This window comes from Felis catus, chromosome B2 (genome assembly GCF_018350175.1).
Source record: "Felis catus isolate Fca126 chromosome B2, F.catus_Fca126_mat1.0, whole genome shotgun sequence".
Lineage (NCBI taxonomy): Eukaryota > Metazoa > Chordata > Mammalia > Carnivora > Felidae > Felis > Felis catus.
In genome coordinates, this window is record NC_058372.1 from 94,861,287 (window position 1) to 94,882,469 (window position 21,183).

The following is a 21,183-nucleotide window of genomic DNA, read 5'->3' on the forward strand; positions in this document are numbered from 1 at the left end:
TAGCTACCCCCTTGACTTTAAATATCATCTATATGCCAAGACTTAAAGCTTTATCTCTGGCCCATATCTCTGTTTCTGTGTTCCAGTTGGACATACCTACTTGACTACTTGAAATCCCCACTTGGAATTCTTGCTGGCATCTTATCCTAGATTTAAAATTGAACCAAACTACCCCCTACCCCACTTCCGATCTGTACTTCCTCTAATCCTCCCCACCTGAGAATATGGCTTTTCCATCCACTCCACTGCTCATTCCAAAATCCAGGTATAATCTATGCCATCAACAGCTCACATTCAAATCATTACCAAACCTGTCCATTCACTGATTCCCATCTTCACCACCCCCACCCAATTCCAAGAATTGCATCACTAACCTGGACTCTATGACAGCTTCCTTTTTTCTGCATATTTGTAGGTATCCTTTCCAACCAGGCTGTTCTCTACCTGTAAGTCAAAGTAATAGTTTAAAAATATAGGCTGAAATTATTAGTGCCTTGCTTAAAGCTTTTTAGTGGATCCTCATTATTCTCCAAATAAAGTTACTATAATTCCAAGGTCCAGTATGTTTTGTTCCCACACTCTTTCTTTAGCATTGTCTTCTGTCAACCTTCCTTATGATTCTTTGCTGAAACCCCACTCCCTGAAATGTGACGATCTTCTATTTTTCTCCTCTTTTTTGTTTGACCAATTCCTATTCATTCTTAGGCTTAACTTTAAATGTTCTACCATCAGGAAGGCCTTTTTTGACCCTTTAGTATAGACTAGATTCTAATACTGTATGCACTTACAGCACCTTATACTTTTCCTCTACGTTATAGTAGTTATCATATAGTTATTTTTTTATGATCTATGTCTATTATTATATTGTATTCTACATGATGTCAGGGACTACCAATTTTTAAAAACTTTTTATTTTAAGTTAATAGTAGAGTCCCATGCAGTTATAAGACACAGTACAGAGAGTTCTTGATTTCCTCTAATGGCAACAACTTGAATACCCAGAGTACAAGATCTCAACCAGGAAATTAACATCAATAGAATCTTCCAACCTGATTCAGAGATTACCAGTTTTACATGTGCTAATGTGTGCTAATGTGTGTGTGTGTGTGTGTGTGTGTGTGTGTGTGTGTGTGTTGTTCCTTCACGTTTGATCACATGGAGATTCATGTGACCACCATAGCAGTCAAGATGCAGAACAGTTCAGTTAAAAGGATACCTCTTTTTTTTGTTGTTTTTTAATATATGAAATTTATTGTCAAATTGGTTTCCATACAACACCCAGTGCTCATCCCAAAAGGTGCCCTCCTCAATACCCATCACCCACCCACCCCTCCCTCCCACCCCCCATCACCCCTCAGTTTGTTCTCAGTTTTTAACAGTCTCTTATGTTTTGGCTCTCTCCCACTCTAACCTCTTTTTTTTTTCCTTCCCTTTCCCCATGGGTTTCTGTTAAGTTTCTTAGGATCCACATAAGAGTGAAACCATATGGTATCTGTCTTTCTCTGTATGGCATATTTCACTTAGCATCACACTCTCCAGTTCCATCCACGTTGCTACAAAAGGCCATATTTCATTCTTTCTCATTGCCACGTAGTATTTCATTGTGTATATAAGCCACAATTTCTTTATCCATTCATCAGTTGATGGACATTTAGGCTCTTTCCATAATTTGGCTATTGTTGAGAGTGCTGCTATAAACATTGGGGTACAAGTGCCCCTATGCATCAGTACTCCTGTATCCCTTGGATAAATTCCTAGCAGTGCTATTGCTGGGTCATAGGGTAGGTCTATTTTTAATTTTCTGAGGAACCTCCACACTGCTTTCCAGAGTGGCTGCACCAATTTGCATTCCCACCAACAGTGCAAGAGGGTTCCCATTTCTCCACAAAAAGGATACCTCTTTATAGCCACACTCCCGTCCCTCCCTATGACTTCTTATATGCAACATGTCTAGGACTTAAGATAGAACTTGGTGTCTAGTGGATATTAAAAGTATATCTGTTAAATGAATAAAATTCATAAATTACATAATTTATTAAAGCTGAAAACCATTAAAAGAACAATTAACCACAACCCAAAAGGATTTGGGAATTCATGGAAGGAAAATTTATCAAAATAATATCCCATTACAATATTTTTAAAAAGAAGAGTTGATAGCCAAAAAATTAAAATTTTGTGTCAATCTCAAGATAAAGATTTTTTCAAAATACAGAACTATTCTTTTTCTTTTTCTTTTTTTTATAGAGAGAGAGTGCAGGTAGAGGAGAGAGACAGAAGGAGAAAGAGAATCTTAAGCAGGCTCCACGCTCATCGTGGAGCCCAATGAAGGGCTTGATCCTATACCCTGGGATCATGACCTGAGCCGAAAAAGAGATGCTGAATGGAGCAAGCTGCCCAGATGCCCCTAGAACTATTCTTAATATGGTAAATGAAACTGCTCTAAAAGGAAAGCAAGTATTAATACATGGTAAAACATGTTAGCCCCTTTGAAGAGGAATGTTTGCTGTCACTGTTATTATTCTTTGTAATTTTAGAATCTTGTCAGTGTAATAAGATATGAAAAATAATTTGAGCTTATCACTCCTCGCAAGGAGAGAGAAGGTTTGCTGGAGAATGAAATGAATGGTGAATTGTGGAGTGTCTCAGTTACAAGGTATTGGAAAGGACTTAAATAATTTGGCTTGTGTCAAGTGACTTTGGGGAGGGTTTAAGGAAGCAGGGCTTAACAGTGGACAGGATGTGGTCATGAAATGGGGATAACTCTATGAGTGGCTACCTTCATAAATCTTTTCTAGAGGTATAGGAGACTGGGCCAAGGCTAGAGCTGTAACTGGTAAAAATCAACAATCACACATATTAGTCAAAATAGGAATATATTTGGTATTTTGTGGCTTGGACATTGTTCATGTTTTGTCTGTGCTCAGACATAATTACAGAGTGGTCTTGTTTTTGTCTGGATTCATGATAGTCACAGTATGGACTTGTCTGATGCTAATGGTCTATGAAATTGTGGATATTTAATGGAAGAACACCAAGGCCTGACTTGTAGTACCAGACCATCTCCAGGATGTCACGGATTATTTTTTTTTCTCAAGGCAATTATCATTATTTGCAAACCATATTAATGTCTATACATAACCACTGTAATAAGAAATTAACTTTATCAAAACAGTATATTATTTGGTAATATTTGTATGAAAGACAAAGGCAAGCTATCCATATCATCTATATCAGCAATAGGTCATTAAAAAATTTTTTTAGTGTTTATTTATTTTTGAGAGAGAGAGAGACAGAGTCCAAGCTGGGGGTGTGGGATAGAGAGAGAGGGAGACACAGAATTCAAAGCAGGCTCCAAGCTTCGAGCTGTCAGCACAGAGCCTGGCGTGGGGCTTGAACTCACGAACCATGAGATCATGACCTGAGCTGAAGTAGGACATTTAAGCTACTGAGCCACCGAGGTGCCCCAGGTCATTTAAAAATAATAAAAAATAGACTTCTTTCATAATAGAAAACAGATATATGAACTAAGATTAGACTTAGTAAGATATGTTAAGGAATTTAGTTAGAGAAAACAAAAAATTTGTACTCATACATAGACGATGACTCATTTAGAAATGTTCTTAATAAATATGGTACCCTTCTTTTTGTATATTTTGTAGCACTCACCTACTTCAGGTATCTACTTTCCCATGTATCAGAATGACTTATTATGAAGGGAAAGCTGTAATACCAAGAGTTCTTTGCTAAGTGCATTTGAGTGACTGGTCTATCAAATGAAAGGAACAGGAAAAAGCTGGTGAGACACTATATATCTTTGTATTTTCTAAGAAATCAATTCTAAGGTTAACTTAAGAAGAAGAAAAACAAAAGAATGTAACTTCTAAACATCCATAGCTTATCAATAGGGACTGGCATGGGTTAAAAATGAAGCAATACATGATCTTATCAAATCATGATATATTAGTGATAGGGGAAAGATTTTTTATTAACCAAGATATGAATAAAAGGGGGTAAAGTGAGAAATGACCCCAAAATCCAAAATTATTTTATCATGTGATAACATAAGATCCTTCCCTTGTTCTATGAGAGGCAACAGTTGTGGAGGAAGGAGCATGTTGATGGAAATTAGATTTCTAGCTACATATTCCTTCTCTTCAATTTACCAGGCTGTGGAACCTTGAGCACGTTATTTAAATTCTCTGAGTTTCAGGGGCACCTGAGTGGCTCAGTCAGTTAAGCGTCAGACCCTTGATTTTGACTCAAGTCATGATCTCACGGTTCTTGAGTTCAAGCCCTGAGTTGAGCTCCTAGATGAGAGTAAGGTGCTGGTTTGGGATTCTCTCTCTCCCTCTGCCCCTCCCCTGCTGGCAAACCCAGGCTCTCTCACTTTCTCTCTGCCCCTCCCCTGCGTCCAAGCTCACATTCTCTCTCAAAATAAATAAATAAACTTAAATTCTCTGAGTTTCAGTTTCTTCATCTGGAAATGTGGTATATGTGTAACACATGGCACTTTACAATGATCACATGAGACAATATGTTAAAAATAAAAACTACCTTACTACTGATGCAGAGCAGTTCTCAGAAAAGAAAATGCTGATATCCTACATATACATTCCTCCTCTCCATTTTCTCCTGAGATTGACTTAGAAGAGAAATTTAGATTACAGTTCTGAAAAATATCTGACATTAAACATTATGAACCCTAATGCCTAACTCTAAACACAGTGTAAGTTTAGGAACTGTGCCTTATGGTGGTAAATTTAAAAGACTTTAAAAGAGGGGGACAAGATGTAAGAGACTCTTAAATATGGAGAACAAACAGAGGGTTACTGGAGGGGTTGTGGGAGGGTGGATGGGCTAAATGGGTAAAGGGCATTAAGGAATCTACTCCTGAAAGCATTGTTGCACTATATGCTAACTAACTAGGATGTAAATTGAAAAAAAAATAAAATAAAATATAGTTGAAAAAAAAAGACTTTTTAAAAAGACATTCAGGGGTGCCTGGGTGGCTCAGTCGGTTGAGCATCTGACTTCAGCTCAGGTCATGATCTCACAGTTTGTGAGTTCAATCCACACGTTGGGCTCTGTGCTAACATCTTGGAACCTGGAGCCTGCTTCAGATTCTGTGTCTCCCTCTCTCTGCCCCTACTCTGCTTGCGCTCTCTTTCTCTCTCTTTCTCAAATAAACATTAAAAAAGAAAAAGACATTGAGACAACCACTTTAAAGGGGTTCTGGTCACCAATTCCAATATGAGGGGAGTAAGTCCTACACAACACCAAGCAATTCTCTGGCACCAGATGGGTGTCTTACAAATCAACTCAATTTTGACACTCTCTACCTGAATAGAGCATCAGATTCCACAGGTTAAGGGCTCAGTCCCACAAGACCATCCCACCCCTTCAGATGCTAATCACAAGCCCAGATGGTCACCTGTACATCTCACAGATTGGCTAGACATCAGAGGTTCCTTCAGCCCCCTCCTTGGGTTAAGAGCTTTATACACAGAACTCAGGAAAACATTTTACTTACTAGATCACAGGTCTTTTTAATAGAGGGATATAATTCTGGAACAGCCAGATGGAAGTGATGCACAGGGGAAAATGTGGGGAAGGGGCTCAGAGCTCCCATGCCCTCTTCAGACATGTCACTCTCTTCTCATCTTCTTGTATTTATTAGCTCGGAAACTCTCTGAACCCCCTCCTCTTTGGGGTTTTTATAAAGGCTTCATTACACAGCAAAGATTGATTAAATTATTAGCCACTGGTGAATTGAATCAAGCTCCAGCCCCTCTCCCTTCCAGGGCGGACGAGGGAGGTAGGACTGAAAGTTCCCACCCTCTAATCATGGTTGGTTCTCTGGCAACCGGCCCCCATCCTTAGGTGCTTCTAAAAGCCACCTCATTAACACAAACCCAGTGATGGTAGAAAGGGGGTTGTGAGGAACAAGATACCCATTTCACCTTTATGGCTCTCAAGCGTTTTCAGGAACTGAGGACAAAAGACCAAATGTGATAATAAAAGATTGCTCTTATTGCTCTGAAACTTGCAAAAGGGAGCTGAGACAGGATCTGTGGATGAATATCAAATATAGGCGAGAAATATATTTTGGTAACCTGAACAACCAAATACATAGTTCTTATAAATCACCATATCGCATACCTCTTCTGAGCTTCTTTAACGTGAGGCCATTCTAAGACTTTCTGCTGCTCCTGGTGAAAAGATAATGTTCCACCTCTGGCCCACTAGCAGTACAATTAAAATACCAGATGACAATCACAGCTGTTGGAAAACGAAGCCCCTGGTGTTTCTTAATTGAAATACCAGCGCAGAAATGTGACTCTTACTACTTTCTACCAGGCTTTCATTGGAGACCTGATCAAATACCACCAGAGAATTGTCTCCCTTGATTATCTTGTGAAACTCCTGGGATCTGCCATCACACCCTGGATTTTCCTCAGAGAGGAAAGGGTTTCCTCAGAGTCAGAAAGGATTTCAAAGCATTCTTCCTCAAGGGGTGGCTTCTAAAGCACCACCCTCCCCCCCCACCCCCTTCCCCCTCAACAGGTTAGGATTTGCCTGTGGCTATGAGACACACTATTAAAGGCCAACTTGCAGTTGTCACTCAAGCCTTCTGACTCTACCCACTCCCCTCCCCTTCTCTATCTGGTGACTTGCTGCCTCTAAGACGGAGACTGCTGTTTCCCTGGGGGGGAGGAGAGGCGGGGGGGGGGGGTGAGGGGGTGGTAACCTCGTCTGGTGCTGACTTAGTGGAGACTTTGCTCATCTCTGTGCTTCTCTAAAGCTGAACACACACCAGAGACATTTACAAACCCGACTGGGAATGAACTTGGAACCACCAAGTTCAAGTCTCTTGTGAGCCAAATCATTATTTAATCAAGTTGGTGGATGTGGAAGAAAAGAGCAAAACCACTTAAATGTGGACGATAATAGTCCCTGACTTCACCTCTACTTGTGAGAAATAATCATTCTTCTCAGTGACACATACAGTAAGTCAGAAGATTGCCATTTACTGCTCTTGCTTTTAGTGTATTCCTCATCATTATATATGGCATTCCATCATCAGCAAAACCTGAGATTTCATTGACATATAGGTTATAAATTCATCTTGGAAAAAATAAGACTACTTTTCTGGCATGAATATATAATATGTGAGTATATACAACTTAGTTCAGTCTTAATTTAATTATAATATGCAGTATCTCATAACTTATTTGTGTTTTCATCTTATCCACACTTTTTTAAAGGTCCATCTTAAAAATGCATCTCTGATGCATAACTTTCTTCCTATTCAATATTTTTTTAGTTGAGATTTTTTAAAAATGAAGGCACTATTTTTGTTCATTTCTCCTTAAATATTGCTGAATTTTCTTTGAAAATATTAATTACTTATTGAAAGAGAAATAAATATAGGGGAGGAAAAGGATTTTTATTGTAAATATTTGAATATTATAAAATCATTACTAATTGGCCTACATGAATATTAAGGTTCTTCAGCCCTAAAAAAAAGTCTAGACTGTAAATATATGATAGCTATCACTGCAGTTTCTTTGCCAGAAGCACTTTATAGATATTAATTTCCATTTATCTTCACATCACTCCCAATAAGGTAGATAATGTATTTTAGCTATTTTTAAAATATATGATGCACTTGAGACTTTTAAAAAGTGAAATACATTTTTCAAAGTTACACAGCTATTAGTGACAGAGCTAGGATCCAAAATTATATAATAATTCATTTTTAACATAGTGAGATAGCTTTTTTTCCCTTCTAGGATGTGATAGACAGTAATTTTACCATGTTTACAATTAACAGATTAATCAACTAAACAAATGTAGCAGCTATAAATTTCAACATACTCAGGTGTGCAAGATCAGCATGTTCCCTATGGATTAAAGCAGCTTAATTTTTGATTGTTAGTCCTGTTATTCTCAATATTTCTAGCATCCTCACCTACCCCAACAATGCATCTCATACTGTCCAGGGACCTAACATGATACCATAAGAAGAGGGGCTTTTTGTAAGACCGTCCCTAGTCAGGGGTGCCTGGGTGGTTCAGTCAGTTGAGTGTCTGACTCTTGATTTCAGCTCAGGTCATGATCACAGAGTTGCGGGATTGAGCCCCACATTGGGCTCCAAGCTGAGCGTGTAGCCTGCTTGAGATTCTCCCCCTCTCCCTTTGCCCCTTTCCCCCACTTGCATGCTCTCTCTCTCAAATAAGAAACAAAATAAAATAATAAAACATAACTAAAAAAAAAAAAAGACCGTCCCTATTCAGTCAGCCTAGGGGACTGGGAATAGTCCTTGTACCCATTCCTCTTTGAGGGTTTGCTACCTCCTTAGAATTATTGCCTTCTAGGTAGGATCTGAGTCCACTCTAGTCACAGACTGTCAGAAATCTCTCTCTATTCTCCACATTCTCAGCCCCATCTTTTTTGTTTTTTTTTTTAAGCTAAGGGCAGTGAAAAAAAGACTTGACAATCATCTGCTCTCCCCACTTATTCAGTTGCTCTGTCTATACCTAGAAATCCCATTCTTTATTTACCACACCAGACTTTCTCCATTCACTGTTCTACCCCTGCTTCGTACCTGGCCTCAACCTTTCCCTGAGGCAATGAAGTTTGGAGCCAGCTGCCATATTGAATGGGAGTAAGTGAGGGGTGGGGAAATTCAGGAGAAAATGTAAGTTAATATTTCAAAATATAATCAAAATCCATAAATATTTGGGGAGTATGGGAATTGTCTTTAGTCTGAAGAGGCATGGGGATAGGATAGAGGATGCTAAATAAATAAAAGAAATTATCCCAATCCCTAGGAACCCCCAATCTATTAATAATTAAAAGAAAAGAAAAAACAGACCAAAACTATTACCTGTAAACCATCAGAGGACAACAATGCCTAACTGTGCAATAGGAATTCAGACAGGAGAGAACTGAGGAGGAGCTGAAATACAGAAATAACAAAGTATTTTAATAATACCTACTGCCAAATTAAATAGATATTACCAATGGAATTCAAAAATATTTACTAAACATCTATTATGTACCAAGCACAATTCTAGGCACCAGGAATACAAAAAGCGAACATAATTTTATCTTCCAAGTCAGGGGTAGGGGGCTGAAGATGGGGAGGAAAGGAGGCAGACATTGGAAAATGCTTTTTAGTGGATGTGATTTTGAGCTGGGTATTAAAGAAAAAGTAGAATTTTGCAATGGAATTATGATTAGAGAAAACACTGTGTGCAAAGGCAATGATAGAATTAATCCTGCTTCAAGCTCTTCCTTTCCCCTAGGCATGGGACTGAGTTTTGTTAGGAATAGCAAACAGCATGAGTAAAGAGAGGGCAGTTTTTCATCAGATATATCTGGGTTAAAGGCCTCCTCATACAACATGAGGGAGGGTTAGTTTAGATTCCCTTATATAGATTGAGGATAAGAGCTGAAGCAAACTGTAGCTTAAAAAATAGACTTCACTATGACTAGTAAAGTAAGCCAATGGCCTAAGGTCAAATTGTACAATACATCTTGGTTCAGGTCCACAGGTTCTGAGATAGGACCATTGATAGAATGAGGTATCAGTAAGTCTGCAAAGGTCATATGTTCTAAAAATGAGACCACTGACTATTTCAGTAACTTGCCTGGTTTACAACTTCGGAACAATCTATGCCAAGACCATCTTAAGACTAATTCCAGCCCCCAGGTCCTATAAGTACTGTACCCTAAGCTCCTCCTCTTTTGACCCACTCCACAGTTCCTCTGCTTTGTATTGTCTCTTGTTCCAGTAGGCTAAATCAACCTAATTTTTTTTTCTTTTACTACAGGCATGTTCCTGGTAGTTTCCAGACAGAGTTTTCACAAACAGATGATCAGGAACCCTTGTTGCTATAGAGACACACTCTTACTGATAACCACACTTTGGTCTCGAGTCTCCACTGGTTCAAAGCCAATCTACCTGTCTCACCACCAATGTGAGCTCCAAATATTTTGTTGCGCCCTTTGGTATTGGTCTTTTTTTGTCTTATGGATAAGATCTCCCAAGACATTTTGGTTATTTGATTATATATGTAGTCATTCTCTTAAAGCCATCCCATAGTATTGATTTGCCATTCCTCTACTGTTTGTGTATTGACACTCTTGTGGTACATCTGAGAGATTCATACGGCAGGAGACAGGGATAGGTCCAATGAATTTGCATTGCAATTTGATGGTTGGTGATCAAATATCACAGTTTTATGAAAGTTTTTTTTTGTTCGTTTGTTTTTTTACTTCTAGGAGCAACACGGCTTCTTGTCCTTCGGGGGGATGAAAATTTGTTGAATCATTTAGCATGGTAGTTCCTGTATAGTAAAATTTAATACTCTGAAGATCACATATTTGTGTCTGCAACATGGACAAACACTAAGACAAGAATCATAATAAAAATTTAAAGTATGTTTCATATGTCTCATAATCAACTTGGATTTCTTTCTCTCTCTGGGGGGAGCCAGCTGCCATGTCTTGAAGATACTCAAGCAGCCCTGTGGAGGCCCGTATGGTGAGGAACAGAGGCCTTCTGGCAAGAACCAGCAATAACTTGCCAGCCATACGAGTGGCCACCTTGGAAGTGGATCCTCCAGCTCCAGTCAAGCCTTTAGATAACTGCATCCTTCAGAGAAACACCAACACCAATAGCCTAGCTAAGCCACTCCCAAATTCCTGACCCACAGAACTCTGTGTAAGAGAGGGAGGCAAACCATAAGAGACTTAAATACAGAGAACAAACTGAGGGTTGCTGGAGAGGAGTGGGGTGGGCTAAATGGGTGATGGGCATTAATGAGGGCACTTGTTGGGATGAACACTGGGTGATATATGTAATGATGAATCAATAAATTCTATTCCTGAAACCATTATTACACCGTATGTTAACTAACTTGGATTTAAATGTAAAAAAGGAACTCTGTGTAAGAAAACAAGTATTTGTTTGTTTTAAACCATTAAGTTTGGGAAAAAATAAGTAAACCATTGAGTTTCGGACAATTTGTTAGACAGCAATAGATAACTAACGTAATAGGTAACTATACTTATTAGATCATTGATACGATAGCTAATGTCAAGTGGACTTTCATTTAATTTGGATATGGATGGTTTATCTCTGCCAATGTCTCTAGGATTACTCCAACATCTGCTAATTGTCAAGAGCAATGGTTTTGGAAGTACCATAACCACTGGAGAGGAGTATCTACTAACAATTTAGAACCTTGAACCAGTAGAAATCTGAAATACTGCCTTTTACTGAAATCTTTTACTATTTCTTCCAGAAGACTAAATTTCTGATTATCTCTGGGGCCTTTAAGTAATTAAAAAAAAAAGAAACAAAGAACTCTGTGGATGATAAGTTGGTAGTTGGCTTCTAATATGGTCCCTAATGATCCCTGCCTCCTGATATTTGTGCCATTATGTAATCCCCTCCATTCAAGTGCAGACTGTATCCAGTAACTTGTTTCTAAGTGGTAAAATATAACAAAAGAGACAGGCTATCATTTCTAAGATTAGAATACAAAAAGCACACGGCTTCTATGTTGCTTGCCCTTTTCACCATCTTACTGGCATATTCTGAGGAAAATAGCTGCCATCTTGTAAGCTGCCCAATAGAGAGGCCCACTTATATGAGAAAATGGTATCTCCAAATAAGAGCCACCAAGTACCTAAGTACTCAGTCCAGTAGTCCATAAGGAGTTGAATCCTGACAATGAGTGAACTCAGAGGGGATCCTCCCCCAGTTGAGCTTCAACCAACATCTGGACTGATGCCTGTAAGAGACCTTGAGCCACAGATATCCAGCTAAGCCATGCCCAGATTCCTGAACCATAGAAACTATAAGATAAATGTTTGTTGCTCTAAGCCATAAAGTTTTGGGATAACTTATTACACAGCCATAGATAACTGTGTTGAACAGTTAGATAAAATAAGACTAAATTGTCCTGGTTTATTTTTATATTAATAATTTTCATTATATTAATACAATATTATATAGCAATATGAGAATGGAGGTTTTCTCTTCTATTAAGGTTTTATACATAATCAATTTTATAGGGATTTAGTCACTAATTATCCTGTGAATAAGGATGTATTATGGATAACAAGAACATTGAAAAATCATTAATTTAATGCATAATGTCTGTTATAAATGTTACCATTTGACAAGGACATTTAAACCTACAGGAAAGAAGTCTTTTTTTCCTCTCATTATTCTGTTGACAGTTATCATACTAATCTTTGTGCGTAAGCATGAATATACCTCTTTCTAACCTGAATCATGTTTAAAGTAACATTTTGCCAAACTTCTCATTTGACTTGTCAAGTTTTGTTTGTTTTATCATACATTTGATTAATAAGAGAACTACCATAATCATTTTGAAATACTTTAAGGAAAAAAAATTTTTAATGCTTATTCATTTTTGAGAGACACACAGAGAGAGAGAGACAGAGTACAAATGGGGGAGGGACAGAGAGAGTGGGGAGGAACGCAGAATTGGAAGCAGGCTCCAGGCTCTGAGCTGTCAGCACAGAGCCCGAAGCGGGGCTGGAACTCACAAACTCCGAGATCATAACCTGAGCCCAAGTAGTTTGCTTAGCCGACTAAGCCTCCCAGGTGCCCCAATTTTGAAATACTTAAAATTTAATTTTTGTTATCATCTTTCATTTTATAAAACAAAGAAGCAAACGTTAGCATACAGATATCATTAACTGCTTTTCTTTGGAGCTCAAATTTGGTAAAGACAGAGTCAAGAAGAGCTGTTTTCAAAAAACAAAATGTGTTACCAAAGAGTTATCTCTCAAAAAGACACAGGGTTCATTTTACCTTCCAAGAGATTCTTTCAAATATTTAAGAAACAAATTTATGTTACATAAACTCATGGGGAATGTAGAAAAACAGAGCGTATGCTTCTTATGTAAATTTATGAAGTTAGAATAACTGACAGCAAACTGAACAGAATGAATGAGCATGTTGATGGCCGCAGAAACAAGGGATTCAGAGAGCAGGGCAAGAGATTCTGTGAGAGCAACAGAATGAAGAAGGACCTCCAGGAAATTCTTACTTGAGAATCCAAATTCTAATCAAGTGTCTGCTGCAGAAGCTTTTGTGCTTGCTGAGTATGATAACGGGCAGCTGAACCAGTTCTCATGCTTTTGAACTGTTTCCACTTGGGATCTACCTTTCTTCCCACTTGTGTTCTTCCAAATGAAATGGAGGGGCGCCTGCATGGCTCAGTTGCTTAAGCGTCCAGCTCTTTCAGCTCAGGTCATGATCTCGAGGTTTGTGATTTTGAGCCCCACATCGGGCTCTGTGCTGATCGTGCAGACCTTGCTTGGGATTCTCCCTCTCTCCCAACTTCTCTGCCTCTGCCCCACTTACGCACGTGCGTTCTCTCTCTCAAAATAAATAAACTTAAAATAAAATGAAATGCTAAATTCTGGCATCACTTACAGAATCTGAGGTTTTAGCTCTTTATTACTGAACAAAATAAAGGGAGAGATTTCCCTCACAGCCATCTTTTCTTATTTTATAGCTATTCCCTTGGCTTGGACCTCTAAGGGGCAGTTGGTGGTTTCTATGGAGGCACTATGGAAACCAGCTAAATGACAAGGTAGCTACGTAAAGTTTTTTTCTATATGACGCAATTATTTTCATTTAGAACACAATCAGCTGCTGTCACACCTTTGCCTCTGCTTTTAAAAAATTCCTAGAGTCTTTGTGTGTGCCATGACTAACCTGAAGGAGAAAACACACACAAAACTGAACACCGGCGAAAGAGAGGGAGTGAGAATTTAGAGAGCCCATGAAGAATCATTTCAGAGGATTGCTGAGTCCTGGGAAAGTGGATTCTAAGGGATCAACATGGCAGATAAATAAAAGGTTATTTCTGGCTCTTTGGTTTTTAACATATAATCGTCAATATCCAGCTGACTTGGGAAAAATCACAAGAAATGATGCGTATCAGGTACCAAATTCTAGTACGCATCCAAAACTCAGCTGTGGTCTTTCCTTTCTTCTCTTTCTTCCTGTCCCTAAAACCCCAAGGCAAGGAATCAAGGCTTCTAGACACTGCCGGATGAGTCAAGGTACTGCGGCCCAGACAAGCTAAGCACTGGCCCTGTCACCACACAGACACAAAGGCATTCAAGAAACCACAGCCTTCTGGTTTTGTGGCTCCTGTCTTCTTAATCAAGTCGACGCACAGTGTGTATGCAGAGTTCACCCACAACACACACAAACACCGTGCAACACCTTGGGGCGGTTGGCTGGCAGAAATGTCCATCGAGCTGTGATTCACTGGGCAAGAGGAAGGCCTCCGGGGGCAGCCAATCAGAGTCTGGCCCAGGGGAAAAATCACTTGGCTTTTCCAGGAAGCCATCTAATTATGTTACTGTAATCCTCAGGCTTGCATTTTTCAGCCTCCTCAACACGAACTCACAGACTTCACTGATTATGTAATTACGGAAAACTTCACAACAAACATGAAGATTCCTTCTGGAGGCCACATTGAGGATCGGGATGTGCATTTGAGCGTGGGAGGGAAGCACACGGCTCACAAAGGGAAGAGCAAAGAGATTTATTGAACTTAAAAGGCCGCAGTTTAAAAGAGGCCTCTACCAGACCTCCCTTTTCGTGTGCACATTTTTTGCACCTGCAACTGTTTGTGGGCTGGAAAGCAATAGCCCTCCCCCTTCTCCCAAGAGACCATGCTTTAATGCCTTGGCCCCAAATGTGTCATTTTCCTGCCGGGGGGGAAAAATCAAAAGAAACTAAGTTTTTAGAACTTTGCTGTAAAGAAAATAATAGTTCTGAAAAGGATTGGAGCCACATTTTCAGGTTAGACACAGTTGTTAGAGATATGTCAGAAGGGAAAACATTCCTCTTCACTTTCTTTCCTAACTTGAGCTCAAGTTCTCCATTTCACTGGGTTCTGTGTGACATCTGTAGCTCCCATTCCAGCGGGGGCCGCACCACACTTTCCGCTCTGCAGTGCAGGACTGTGTTCAGACCACAGTGTTCAAAGTCTAGATTCCAAATGGACCTTCCTGATTCTTCACAGAGGAGATGTTGTATAAATTATTTCCACTGAAACAAACCTTTGATACCAGAAGTGAACGGTGGCATCTTAATTACGATGCTCATGAATGAAGTGCTGACAAATGATCTTGCTTTGGATGGTGTTTAGATGGTGGGTGGGGCTTGGGTTAGAGCTGGGATCAAAACTTGATTTTGGCCATTGATCCACTTCCTCTCTCCCCCACCACCCACCTCATATGTTGAGATGAAAGTTAAGAGTCGAAAGCCTCTTTTAAGCCATTATGAACTGTTTTATTCAAAGCGGCATCTGTGAATTCTTATAAGACTGGCCAAGATTTGCCAAATTATTCCTCCAGGGAATAGAAAGTTTAAAATCAAGGATCATAATTGAAGCAAAAGCGTTATGCTGGTATGAGATAGAATGCATCGTTAAAGAGACGGAAGATACGACAAAGCCCCTCACTCAGCATATATAATAATAGCACAAGGATGAACTTGAATGGACAGATTGGAGTAGTAGATGCAGATCAAATAAGCCCAGTCTTCTTCAGTTTAACTTGGAAGACATTAAGGATTTTCTATATGGTATAAACCTTGATGAATATTGATGATATGGGCGGGGTGGTTCTTACATATCTTATAAGATGCTAGTGTGCCGTGTGGTCAGGGAGCTGGAGATTTTAAAGAGTAGATATATTTACTCTCCTCAAAGAGTGGGAAATAATCATCTCAGCTACAGAGTGATCATTTGCCTCTCAATCTACTGTCCAAGTAAATGTTAACATTTTTGAAGTGGGTAGGTTTGGGATTCCAAGCAAACCCCACGATGGTCTTCAGTTCAGTTGTCTCATGGGGAGGATGCAAGAGAAGGCTTAAGTGGTTCATTGTCATTGAGGTACATTTATATCATTTTTATATTTATATTACTGAGTTACATTTATACAGACAAAATGATGGTATGGAATGGGGTGGGGCTGGTTAAAGGGAAACACGGGAAGCCTGGGGTATCAAGAATACAAGTTAAGGGATAAGGGATAAGAGAAGATGGAAGAAAGAATAGAAAAAGGAACAAAGTAAACTCAGGAGCAAATAGTAAATTACTTTGGACCACTTGGTGGAGAAAATGAGCAGTTTCACCTAAATAAATATATCCTGGCCTGACCTCACTGTTCTCAAAAGGGACAGTCAGAAAGTCTGCTAGAAAATGCAAGATAGGAGATTTAGAGCCAAAGGGAAAAAGGACCAGGATTCTAGGAGGCTTCTTATCCACACAGATTAGTTCCCCAAGAGAGCCTTATTTTAGACTTCTGTTCTCAAATAAAATAATGCCTCCTTTGATGGGTTCATTTCCATGGGAGGGAAAGGGTGAGATGAAAGTTCTATGTCAAGGGCAGAATAAGGTCCACGGAGACCATTAGCCTAGGAGGAAATTTTCGGAGGACCTGATACACTTAAGAGTTAGAAATCCATAGTCAAAGATCTCTGCATTTCATCACCATTTAGATTCCAAACACACGGATTTAGGTGTCTGTGTAGAATTTTATCTGGCAGTGGGATCTGAACACATCTCTTTGCAAATCTTTACCTATGGATGACCTTGACTTGTACAAACGATATAGATTTGGAATAAGGGCAGTGGAATGAAACCTCGATGACTCCCAAACAGTTTTAATTATGGTTTCATTTAGAGGAGAAAAAGAATTTTTTTCCATTTTATTTTTCTTCACTCCTCGAGAAAGTACATCTTTGAGTTTTGTCTTCTTTAGCATTTTGGTATTTTTTTTAAATTTTTTTTTCAACGTTTATTTATTTTTGGGACAGAGAGAGACAGAGCATGAACGGGGGAGGGGCAGAGAGAGAGGGAGCCACAGAATCGGAAACAGGCTCCAGGCTCTGAGCCATCAGCCCAGAGCCTGACGCGGGGCTCGAACCCACGGACCGCGAGATCCTGACCTGGCTGAAGTCGGACGCTTAACCGACTGCGCCACCCAGGCGCCCCGAGCATTTTGGTATTTTAAATACCTCTCCCCGCCCATACAGGCAGGGCTTTCTTCCATTGAGAGGGCACCCCCCTAGGTGCTCCAGAGGCACGGTGCTGGCACTTTGTGCAGAGGCCCTGGAAAGCTCTCCCACACAATGCAGTGCACACTGGGGGCCCTGAGCACCAGCAGCAGGTTCTCCAAATAAAGCCCCTTCTCCAAGTAAGTGAAACAGAAAAAGGACTTAGAGCCTGACTGTTATACTTCCCACTCAACAAATAAAGTGTGCCAAGGGCATAAAATTTGCTCACTTTCACTATAAAGTGTGAAAACGAGAGACAAAAAAAGACGGCAGTAAAGATATACTACAAGGAGTGATCTCTTCCTTCCATTATTGCAGACACCATTGACCTGTTTGTTTTTTAATTTTTAAATTTGAGTAGAGTTGACACACAATGTTACCCGAGTTTCAGGTGTACAACATCACGATTCAACTTTTCCACAAGTTGTGCTGTGCTCACCACAAATGTAGGTGCCATCTGTTGCCACACAACACTGTTACATTATCAGTGACTATATCCTCTGTGCTGTGCCTTTTATTCCTGTGACTTACTTGTTTCATAACCAGAAGCCTGGATCTCCCACCCCCCTTCACCCATTTTGCCCAAGCTCCCAACCCCCTTCCTTCTGGCAACCATCAGTTTGTTCTCTGTACTTACAGGACCATTGACCAGTTTTTGAATTATACTCTTTTAGTTTGAGGTCATTTGTTTCTCTTTTTATTCCAGCACCGAAGGGCTGTGGGGGTTTTAAAATTAAGTTTCTTTTGGAAGTATTACTGGGCTTCCTCTAGTCTTGTTCAGGGAAGTGAATCCCTTACAATGGTGTGCCCCTTCTGAAGACTTATGGACACTCTCCGTCATAACCCAGAGGTGATTAGCAACTCTCCACTTGCCCCAGCTACTAGATTATCTGTCTGCAGTTGGGAAATTCCACTAGCCACTTCCTGAAAACAAACTTTCTACTCTACGGCTATAGACGATAGCTGTAGAGTGCCCAGACAACTCAGTAAGCACGGGTGGGGAGAAACACCGAAGCCTCTTTGCCCAGCATAATCGCTGACCCCTTCTCCCTCCTATCTAGCCCCTGCCCACTTCATGGATTTTCCAGGGTTTTCCCTGATTTACAAGTTACAGCTATTTCTCCTTCACAGGGGAAAGTTAAGTAGACATTTCCTCAAATGTTGCTAGTAAGTAAGTACAAAATAAAAAGTAAATCATTGTGGATGTACAGTTCAGATTTTGTCAGTCTGTTCATAGTATTTATTGAGTGACCAATGTATATTGGGAAAGCCTGGCAGGAAATACTTGTGGGGGATTATAAAACAGCAGTTACAACCACCAACAGATTAGGTGCCTTGCTGCAAGATTCGGAACACTCAGGAAAAGAAAACTTATGGAGGTTTCAGAAAGTACTCCTTTATAGTCTAATACATTGATACACATAGATCTATATAGTCTAATGCCTGTAGTCTAATGTTATAGTCTATCATAACATCTATATAACAAAAGAAATCCTCTCTAAAACATGTCATTTTCTTAATGTTTATTTATTTTTTTTTGTTTTGAGAGAGAGAGACAGAGACAGAGACAGAGCGGGAGTGAGGGAGGGGCAGAGAGAGAGGGAGACACAGAATCCAAAGCAGGCTCCAGGCTCTGAGGTGTTAGCACAGAGTCCAATGCGCGGCTCAAACTCACGAAATGTCAGATCATGACCTAAGCTGAAGTCAGACACCTAACCGACTGAGCCACCCAGGAGCTTATTTTAACTGAGCCTCCACAAGTCAGTGTACATAGTTCAATGTCACAGAGTGTCATAGTTCAATGAAATGTTCTTTCGTTTTACCTACACACATATCAACATAAAAAGAAAAATAAACACATAAGATTTGGTATTCATCTATTTGTCACCAAAGCTAAGCTCTTAAAAACCTGGTATACTAAATACATGAATTTTTATTTAAAAGTTTTTTTTAGTGTTTATTTATTTTTGAGAGAGAGGTAGAGCATAGTGTGAGCAGGGGAGGAGCAGAGCGGCGGTGAGGGGGGTGGGCGACACAGAATCCAAAGCAGGCTCCAGGCTCTGAGCTGTCAGCACAGAGCCTGATGTGGGGTTCGAATCCACAAACTGTGAGATCATGACCTGAGCCTAAATTGGACACTTAACTGACTGAGCCACCCAGGCATCCCTAAATACGTGTATTTTTAAAACATAATGCTTCTCTGTCACCTCACTAATAATAGACTCAAGGGAACACTTAAATTATATTGGTTTGTCATCTGTACGCTTCTGAATCAGAAGAATGTTAATGAATGAAATATAAAGAGCATCCTAAAACTCTTTTGGGCCGGGAGTGACCAGCAGACAGATCAAGCAGGAGGATTTGCAGAACAATTGCTCAGGCAGGCAACAAAGATAAAGGAGAGAAAGTTCTGGAACTTGTTGGGTAGAATGAAATATTGAAACCTAAGAACTTCCCTCTGAGGAAAGAGTCTTTTCAAACACATCTGTCTTGGACAAAATTCAAACTGCCTTCTCTCAGTGATTCATTTTCCCATAATTTTATATTTGTGCATTTGCCACGTGAGGAAAAGAAGCAGAGTCTGTCAGACTTTTAAGGAAAAGTCCTGGTCAAGTTGACTGCTGGGCCTCACCAGCCCACTCCAGTCTTGAGATCAAGCCTAGGCGAAGGCAGGAGGGACCCAGGGAGCTTGAAGGGAACTCAGCACAGATGCATCAGTTAGGTTGTCCTGCCAGATCTTGATTCCTTGTTCCAATGTATGGGCTTCTGCCTTGTGTGAGCAGGCCCCCTCCTGTAGTCCCTGACTCAGGGCTGCACTATTCTTGCAGCTTCTCTGGGCTGGGTTCTCGGCTTCCTAGAGAGTGGAGAACCACTCTGTTTCTAATGCCTGCTACTTTGTGTTAGATTGTGTGCTGCTGTCTGCCTCCCCAAACATCTACATACCCTCAAGATGCCCCTTTGGTATCTAATAATCTTAGTCCTCTTTATTTGAACATTCACCTTAGAGCAAGCCCCATGCTGAGCAACTCACATGCATTATCTTAACTTAAACCTCACGAGTCAGATTATTATTCCCATTTTACAGAAGAGGAGCCCGAGGCTTTCAGAGGTCAACTTGTTATTAAGTGGTGAAACTGAGATTCAAACCTACATCTGTCTTACTTCTGTCTCCTCTCCTTGGAGTTCTAGTCTATGCGGGTCTCTCCTCAGTGGAAGACAGCCCTCGTCTAGATCTTTCTCACTGCATGTGTGTTCTGAAATATGATGGGCTCCTTTGGACTTTTCAATGCATTTTATAAATAAATGTACTTTTGTTCATCAACTATCCTCTCCGTTTCTTCTCTTACTGCTACTGCACTCATAATCTAAGTGACATTCAAGAATCTAAGCAAAATCCCAGAGCATCACTGCCTCTTGGACTTCTAACGGTCCCGCAAAGGACATCATAAAAGGAAAAGGCTGGAAAATCTCTGAAAGGAAGTTTTCGGAGAGTGTTTACGTGACAAAGAAGTCAGGAAAATATGGTATTGTTATGATTCTCTTCATCATTTCAGGATCTGAAGTGTTCAGAAAGAAAGACATCCAAAAGGAAGATGGACTTCCAGGGGGGGATGTGACTCATAAGGAAGAATATGAAAGAGAGAAAAGCGACTTGTCAGATGGACAATGGGCTTTTATTTGAAGCATATGGAGCCATATGGAAGACTACAGAGAGGTGGAAGTTAGCAAGGAGGAGACAGAAGAAGACGTTCCTGGTTTGAGCAGGGTGAGGGGGTGGGGCCCGGAGACGGAGAGCAAAGGAAATGAGTGTGGAAGGACACAAATACAGGAGACGTTTGTGTGCACAGTAGAGAAACAAATGCCCCACTTTTAGCATCTTGAAAAACATTGGCTATTTATTAACAAGAATGAAATAAATTTCTCTAATGCTTTCTTCCAAATTACTCAAAGAGCCTCAAAAGCTTCCTGCTTATGCCACACGTTAACCAGGAGAAAATCTCAATCTTCTCTTCTCTGATTGATAGAATGATAGCAGAAAGAGTTCCAGA

At 40.1% G+C, this 21,183-nt stretch overlaps 1 long non-coding RNA gene across 1 annotated transcript in view; it reads right to left on the reverse strand.

Annotated features, from left to right (window-relative positions):
• Positions 1–21,183, reverse strand: part of LOC123385494 — a 440,186-nt gene that overhangs the window by 124,324 nt on the left and 294,679 nt on the right. Inside the window, exon 4 of the long non-coding RNA XR_006598130.1 lies at positions 375–444. This is a non-coding gene — a long non-coding RNA (uncharacterized LOC123385494). The remainder of the gene's footprint in view (positions 1–374; positions 445–21,183) is intronic.